The sequence below is a fragment of the Muntiacus reevesi genome, chromosome 1 (assembly GCF_963930625.1).
Source record: "Muntiacus reevesi chromosome 1, mMunRee1.1, whole genome shotgun sequence".
In the NCBI taxonomy this organism is placed as follows: domain Eukaryota; kingdom Metazoa; phylum Chordata; class Mammalia; order Artiodactyla; family Cervidae; genus Muntiacus; species Muntiacus reevesi.
The window spans coordinates 5,378,108-5,387,303 of record NC_089249.1 but is presented as its reverse complement, the minus strand read 5'-3'; the positions used below and the strand labels follow the sequence as shown (position 1 = coordinate 5,387,303).

Here is a 9,196-nt window from a genome sequence, read left to right as displayed (position 1 = left end):
ATCTTTACCTGAAATAATACAGTCTTAAGTTATCAATATGCCTAATTATCTCTGCTAAATTATTGTGTTGATATCAAAGAAAAACTGCTGTCTAAACATTTCAGAATTTATGTAATAGACTTTATATAGCATGATTTGTCCTATTGCAGCATATTAAGGAATGTATGTTTTGATAAGAAGGAACACAAGAAAAAATTGGAACTATCACCTCCCTGCAACTTTGAAACATAAATCATCGACATGACCTCATGAAATATACAACAGAGAGCTCTTAGGTACTAAAGTCACTATGAGAAATATCAGAATAAACAAATCTGCACAAGAGACTCTAAAGTAGTCATTACTGAAACCAGAATAATTATGTGACACTTAGAAATGTGTGGCTAATAAGTTAATAAATGATGGATATAATTATTCATTATATATAATTTCAAAAGAGACGAATGATTTTAATTACTTAATTTAGATAATGCCCTATAAAAGCTGTATGTTAAAACAAGAACAAGTTCAGGACATCAATATGTAAAATTCAGAAAGTATAGGAGTAGGGGCCAAAAGTTGCTCCAAATTTCTTCATATGTGGAATTTTAAATGTCACACGGTCAAGTCTAACTCTTTGCAACCCCATGGACTGTAGACCAACAAGCTTCTCTGTCCATGGGATTCTCCAGGCAAGAAAACAAGAGTAGGTTGCCATTTCTTCCTCCAGGAGATCTTCCCCAACCAGGGATCGAAACTGCGTCTCCTAAATCGCAGGTGTTTTCTTTACTGCTGACTCATCTGGGAAGCCCATCAAAACAATGACAATAAGTAATTAATATTTGAGCTCCTGAGATTTTATTGTGTTGAAAAGTATCATCCTTTTAACATGGAGGTTAAAAATGTAAAATGGTGGCAGCATTGTAGCTTGAGAGAAAGAAGGCTAAGAAAGCTGAATACAGAGAAGGTACATTTGTTTAGGATTGCTTACTAGCACTTTTTTTGTGTGTGTGTTACGTTTCCCTAAGTGTTTGTGATGACTGTGGCCTTTGTTGATGTCTGTTCATTTGAAGGAGTGGGCACCACTTCCAAGCTTCACAGACTGGCTTTGAGAGGGAAAGCCCATCACCACGCAGCCCTCCCAGAGGTTCTGGGCTCACCATCTGGTAGAGTTCATGGATGAGCTTGATGCTGAAGTCTAGTACCAGTTATTGAAAAGAGTACTGTAGACTGAAAAAATAATGCACAATGTGAGAGTTGTGAGTTATGTTTCATTGGGGGCATCATGAGGGCTGTAGTCTGGGAGACAGCATTACAGATAGCACTGAGAAACTGACCTCACAATGGACCCTAGCATCAGGGTCACTACGCCAGTCTGGGCCCATGGCCCAAAGCTCTAGGCCAGTGCCTGCTCCAGCACCACCAACCCATGTGGGTCCAAGATCCAGACTTGCCCCTGTGTTCCCATTCTCCAGGAATGCCCCTTACAGACTTAGGCTGAAGGTTCACCCCCATGTATACAGGCTCCAGAACCAATACCACAGTCTAAGACCAGACATGCTTCCAGAGACATGGGTGCCAGAGCACCCTAGTGGACCCCAACACCAGGATGGTCCCCAAAGACTCCAGAGCAGGTCCATCCCCAGGCACCAGGCTCAACACAGCATCCCACCACCTCTTGCAGACTCAGGCTCATGCCCCATCCTGCACCAGATCTTCCTTGGGCACCTGGGTGCCAGGACTGCCATAATGGATTCAGATGTCAGACCTGCCCCAGGGGACCCAGGCTCCAGGCACACACCTGTAGGCACAGGCTACAGGTCAGCCCTGGTGGACCCAGGCAGCAGGCCCATTTGGTGGGAAAGGAAATTAAATGGTAATGGAATGGAAATGGTAATGGTAATGGAAATTAAAACAGAAATAAACAAATGGGACCCAGATAAACTTAGATTTGCACAGCAAAGGAAACAATAAACACAAGGAAAAGAAAATCAATAGAATGGGGGAAAATATTTGCAAATGATGTGACCAACAAGGGATTAATTTCTAAAAATATATAAATAGCTCACACAGCTCAATATCTAAGAAATAAACAACCCAATCAAAACATGGGCAGAAGATCTAAACAGATATTAATCCAAAGAAGACATACAGGTGGCTAAAAGGCACACGAAAAGATGTTCAAAATCGCTGATTACTAAAGAAGTGAAAATCAAACTACAATGAGGTACCACCTCATACTAGTCAGAATGTCCATCATCAAAAAATCTACAAACAATAAGTGCTGGAGAGGGTGTGGAGAGGAGAACACTCCTACGTTGTTGATGGGAATGTGAGTTGGTGCAGTCACTGAAAAATGGTATGGAGGTTTCTAAAAAAGCTAAAAATAGAACTAATGTATGAATTAGCAATCCTACTTCAGGGGCACAGCCAGAGTAAACTAAAATTTGAAAAGACACATGCATCCCAAAATTCATTTCAACACTATTTACAACAGTCCTTACATGGAAGCAAACTAAACTCTCATCAGCAAATGACTGGATGAAAAAAAAGTGTGGTATATATACACACAATGAAATATTATTCAGCCATTAAAGCAGAATGAAATAATGCCATTTGCAGCAGCATGGATGGACCTAGGGATCATCACAATGAGTGAAGTAAGCCAGACAGAGAAAGACAAGTATCATATGATATGGCTCAAGTGGTAAAAACCCGACTGCAATGCAGGAGACAGAGGAGACACAGGTTCAGGAAGATGCCCTAGAGTAGGAAATAACAACCCACTGCAGTATTCTTGCTTGAAAATCGGGTGCACAGAGGAGCCTGGTGGGTACAGTCCCAGAGGCACAGAGAGTCGGACACAAGTGAGCACACAGTCATGACACACAATTGCTTATATGTGTTTTTTTTTAAATGATACAAATTAACTTACAAAACCAAATAAAAAACAGGCACAAAAACAAACTTACATTAACCGAAGAGAAAAGGAGGGGTAAATTAAGAGTTTGTCATAACATGTGCACACTATTATAATAAAAATATGTAACCAACAAGGGCCTACTGTACAGCACAGGAAACTGTGTGCATACTTTGCAATAACCTACAAGGGAACAGAGACTGAAAAAAGAACATATATAACTTAATTATCTTGACGTACACCTGAAACCAATACAGCATTATAAATCAACTGTGTTTCAATTTAAAAATAGGAAATTGTTCTTGTTTACTAAGCTGACAAAAATTTTAAAAATGATTCAAAAAAGCTTGCAAAATAATACTCTACATTACACTTATAAAGAATAAGATCTCTCGGAGCTTCTTATGCATATTTAATAATTCAGTTTAAGAATTTTTAAAACTATGGCTTTTAAATGGATCATAGAACATTCATTTAAATTACTTAAGAAATGCAATACTCCAAAAATTTATATTTCATAATACAACCAAATCCCTCCATTCATTTTATTCTAACATGCTATTAAGGAAAATACATTTTGCAATCTTATATTTCTAACACAGAAATACTTCATTTTGAAGAACAGAAAGTTAAATTCAGATGTGTAGAATGGAAAGGGTTTCTAAGCTCAGGTAAGCATAAGTGATATAATAAATTAAATATTAGAGATCAATTCTTATACTAGAAGCATCAAAATAGCTTTTTTTTCAATGTTTCTTTTATGCTTTCATATTGATTATTTCAATAAACAGTATTACTTGTCTGAAGCAGAAAATATCTTTCTAAATACATCTGAAGTCTTGTTTAACTTGCTGGTTCCTGAGAGTATAAATGAATGGGTTCATCAAAGGGGCAACTGAAGTATTTAATATAGCCACTCCTTTGCTTAAAGTGATCCTTCATTTGCTGAAAGATTTATGTAGATGAATACACAGCTACCATAAGTGATGGATACAACAATCATGTGAGAAGAGCAGGTAGAAAAGGTTTTTTTCTTTTGCTGAACTGAAGGGAATTTTAGAATTGTCTTGATGATGTAAGAGTAAGAATTATCAATGGCAGTGTGACCACAAGGATTATTGCAGCTAATAAAAATGCAATCATGTCTAGTATGTGTGTGTCTGAGCAAGAAAGTTGTAGGATAGGAGAAATATCACAAATGAAATGATCAATGACATCTGAATTACAGAAATCCAGGTGAAGAACCAAAATCAGTGGAGGGAAAATGACTGGGCAGCCAGTTGCCCAAGAACTGAGTACCAACTGATGACAAATTGTGCTGCTCACGATGGATGTACAATGCAAAGCCTTGCAAATGGCAACATAGCGGTCATAGGACATAGCCGCCAGAAGGCAAAATTCTGTAACTTGCAAGAATATATAAAGAATAACTGAGCCGTGCAACCAGTGTGAGAAACCGCCTTTTCTCTGTTCACAGTGGTGATTAGGGATCTGGGGATGCAAGCACTTGTGAATGAAATTTCCAGGAAAGTGAAATTAGGGAGGCAGAAATACATTGGGGTCTTGAGATGGGAATCCAACAGAGTGAGGGCAATGATGGTTAAGTTTCCGATCATGCTCAACGTGTAATTTAGAAGCAGAACCAAAAAAATTAGGATGTGTAACTGGGAATCATCTGTCAGTCCCAGATGGATAAACTCTGTGCCTTGTATGGTTCTTCATTTCTCCTCTGTGATTTCAAACAATTTCTTGTAATAAAAAGATATAAAAATAAGAAACTACAGGAATAGATTTACCTTTAAGATATGACATATTAAAGGATACATGTGCACAAACATTTGCCTGAGTTTGAAGATATGCTCTAGAACTGTGCTGCAAATACTATTATTACCGAAGTCAACTTAGTTTTGGAAATTGATCTATAAAATCCATGAGTTTACTTTTTTTCAGCCTTATTTACAAACTTCCAGTCAGTTACAACTGATTCCAATTTGTCCATTGTTAAATAAATTAAATAAATCTCTGGTTCAGATTTCAAAAATCATTCATTCATTTTTAATTAACTTCATCAAAATAAAATTATACCAGTGAAGTGAATTAAAAACTACAGTTAAATTCTGCTACTTTAGATTTCATATTAAAGGGCCATTTGATTCAAGCCCAATTAGTCACCTAGAGAAGCGACTTCCCTAGGAACTACTGATGAAGGCCTGGAAAGGACACGAGAAAAAGAGAACATAAATGTGTAGTACCACAGCAAAATAAATATCTGTTGAATCTAGGAAAAACTGAAAATGAATATAAAGCAGATACAATCACATTTGCAAAAAATTACAATGCATTTAGAATTTCAACATTTTGTTGCATGTAATGGAGACCAAATAATAAAAGTGAAAACACAGAAAAGGTCATCACAATCTCCACCCAGTTACACATATTCAGAGTCTAACATCACTTGCCATTAAATTATCTTTTAATCAGGTATTAAATTACAGTGCATATATGTTTTTCATAAAAAGGAAATCTTTCAATAAAACATATTTCATTCTTTAGTATTTGTATAAAAGCAAAAGAATTTTAGTGAAATCAGAGTACTAATTGGCTATATATTTTAGAGCCATATATTCAACTAAAATATACTCAGTGATGAACTTCATTCCCCTCCTAATCTGAAAAAATCTTTCTTTATCAACCATTTGTGAAATAGGTTGAATATTTCCAAATAAACTTAGAATATAAGCACTGCAAAAAAAGGAAAATAAACTACTTCATAGAGTATACAATGTTTTCTTCATTTTAAAATAAATTAATGTAAATTACCTTCCTTCTCAGCAATTATTTTGCCAGTAAGTATTTTTGCCTGTTCTGAAGCTTTTCTTCTTTTCCTTATTGCATATATAATATTTTTCCTTCTACATGATTTAGCCTGTTACTTCATATAGGAATTCACATATACCACATTATTTAGATAAATAATTTTATTTATTATTTATATAAATAAAAGCAAATCAAATCTTTGTTTTTCATTTCATATATATTAGCATATTCTTCTCCTCTTAGATTAACACTCCAATGAATTAGCTCCAGGCTGTTAATGGAAAAGGCAGCTCTTAGAGAACCATAAATAAATCTAAACCTTCTTTCCTTGATCTGGTCTTTATTTGACCCTGTTTATTTTGTTAACATGCTCTTTCCCTAATTTCTACTTTTTTTCTGAAAAATATATTGAACTTTCTTATAGTTTAATTGTTGGTATTAGAGTAATTTCAAAATCAAGAAGCAGATATTTGTTCTGCAACCAGTGCAGATTTGAAAATCCATAATTATCAGTGATAAATTGTCATATATCAACGTGTTGGACAGAATTAGTACTCCTCAGGGAGTTAATTTTTCTGATTTTTCAAAAATGTATTAAAACATGTGAAATAAATTCTCCAAGAAAAACATCCCCCAACTTTGTAATGTTTGACTGACATCTAGAGTTGCCACGGTTCTCCTTGTCTGAAAAGAAACTAAAGTCTCTCAGTCCTGTCCAACTCTTTGTGACCCCATGAACTGTAGTCTACCAGGCTCCTCTGTCCATATCTAGAGCAGTAGAATAATCATCTTTCCCTCCACATTCCCACACAGCAGTGTCTGGTATAAACCATGAAGTATTGGAAATGTAAGTGCAAATACATATCTCAAGCTTCATGTTCTTGCATTTACAGATTCATAAATAGATGAGAAATAAACAATGCTTTATTCAAAAAGAATTAATATCACCTTTAAATTGCTGTTATTTATTTGTGTGTTATTTACATGGTAGCAATAATTATTCTTAAATATTTAAAAGAAAAGTAAGACACTACTTAAACCACCATAAGTAGAAAATTGGGAGTTTACTAAAAGAAAAGTTAAGCTGTAATTCAGCAATTAAAACATATTTAAAAGTTTCACTTTATCATTAGGTACAAATAGATGGGGAAACTCAGCTCACGTAAAGCAAATGTATTCCTTAGATCAACAAGTAAAGCCCATGGATGTTGGATGGGTCAAATAAGCAAGAGAGTTCTCATCATTGGCTGTTTTCATCATTGAATTCTGCAGTTCAAATCTCTCTGACATTTAGAGGTAGGTTTGGCAAAATCCAGGAGTCAATAGTGAGAAATCACACTGCAGTAACAGTATTCATCCTTTTGGGACTGACAGACTATCCTCAGTTACAGATTTTGCTCTTTAATTTTCTATTTATCACCTACATTTTGATTATAACTGGAAATCTGACCTTCATTACCCTAACTTTGGTGGATTCCCACCTTAAAACGCCCATGTATTGTTTTCTCCAAAATTAATCTTTCTTAGAAATCTTGTTTACAATCACCTATATTCCAAGATTCCTCTACAATATGTCAACTGGGGACATAGTGATTACCTATAAGGTATGTTTCATACAACTATTTTTAACATGTCTCTTTGGGGTAACTGGATTTTTTCTCTTGGCAACCATGCCATATGATCGTTACATAGCCATCTGAAAACTCTTGCATTATATGATGATCATGAGCAACAAACTGTGCAAAACAATGGTCATCTGCTGCTGGATGGCAACACTTACGACTATCCTCCCATCACTCAGCTTAGATTTTCATATGGAATTCTGTGATTCAAGCATCGTCGACCATTTTACCATTTGACCATTTTGATGTATCACCCCTCCTGAAGATCTCATGCTCAGACACATGGTTAATTGAACAGATGGTTATAACCTGTTCTGTACTGATCCTCATCATCACTCTTCTTTGTGTAGTTCTCTCCTATATATACATCACAAGGACAATTCTAAAATTCCCTTCTCTTCAACAAAGAAAAAAAGTTTTTTCTACATGTTCTTCCCACATGATTGTACTTTCCATCTCTTATGGCAGTTGCATCTTCATCGATATCAAACCATCTTCAAAAGAAGAGGTAAATATTAACAAAGGTGTATCACTGCTTATTTCTTCCATATCACCAATGTTGAATTCTTTTATATGTACTCTGAGGAATAAGCAAGTTATGCAAGCCTTTGATGACTCACTCAAAGAAATTACTCTTAATTTCTCTTAAGAGAAATTTTAATTTCTCTTAAGAAAGTAGAATATATCTGTCAATAATCCAACTCAAAAGGTGCACATCTATCTCATCTTCACAAATTTAGAAAGAATTTCATAATTTTTTAGCTTGTAGACCAATCAGGTTGACTTCAGAGCCACTTAATCATTAATTTTCCCTTCCATTCATATACTGAAGAACTAATTATTAAACATTGCTCTATGAAGAACAAAATATATCACTTTTAATTTTTTAACCAGACCTACCATGTTCAAGTCATTCCTTTTATTTCTTTTAAATTATATTCCCAGATATTTCATATTATTGGCATAGAGAAGTGTTTCATTTTTTAGAATTATAATTGATATGCACTATTATTACCTTCAAATGCACAGTGACTCCATACTTTTATACATGGTAAAATAATCACCACAATATGTCTAGTTATGGCCAGTCTGTTGAGCTTCCAGATGTTAACATATTAATAAGAGATGATTGTTGGCAATGTTAAATGAACGTTGTTAACATCTTAGATGAAATAGAAAAGTTACTTGAAAGATAAATATTACAAACCTAACTCAAAAATAGAGAATATTTCTTTTAGTACCTTTCTTTCTGTTTCAGAAATTAAATTAACATCTAAAAATCTTTTCATTAAAAAAAAAAACAACTCCAAAATCATGTTAACTCAAAATCATGTGGATGAATGCTATCAAAAGGATAAATTACTCATTCTATGCAAATTGAACACACAAAAGATAACACTTTTCAATCTCTATGAAATCCATATAAACTTGATATAAATACCAGGCGAAAAAATTACAAAAATGAAATTGTAGACCAACACTCCTTATGATGACACATGCAAACATCCTTAACAATTTGCTATCAAAGCTTAATGATAAATTGTTGTTTTTGTTTAATCATTCAGTTGTGTCCAACTCTGTGACTGCATGGACTGCAGCATGCCAGACTTCCCTGTCCTTCATTATCTCCTGGAGTTGACTCAAACCCATGTCCATTGAGTCAATGATGCCATCCAACCACCTCGTCCTCCATAGCCCTCTTCTCCTCCCTTCAATCCTTCCCAGCATCAGGGCCTTTTCAAATGAGTCAGCTCTTTTCATCAGGTGGCCAAAGTGTTGGAGCTTCAGCTTCAGCATCAGTATTCCAGTGAATTTTCAGGGTTTATTTCCTTTAGGACTGAGTGGTTTCACCTTCTTG

General features: G+C 35.1%; 2 pseudogenes; one reads left to right on the top strand and one right to left on the bottom strand.

The window, feature by feature from the left end:
- Nucleotides 1-3,720: 3,720 nt before the first annotated feature.
- LOC136161188 (olfactory receptor 6C70-like) lies at nucleotides 3,721-4,711 on the bottom strand (annotated as a pseudogene).
- A 2,210-nt stretch (nucleotides 4,712-6,921) lies between these two features.
- Nucleotides 6,922-7,987, top strand: LOC136161131 (olfactory receptor 6C68-like; annotated as a pseudogene).
- The last annotated feature ends 1,209 nt before the right edge of the window (nucleotides 7,988-9,196 follow it).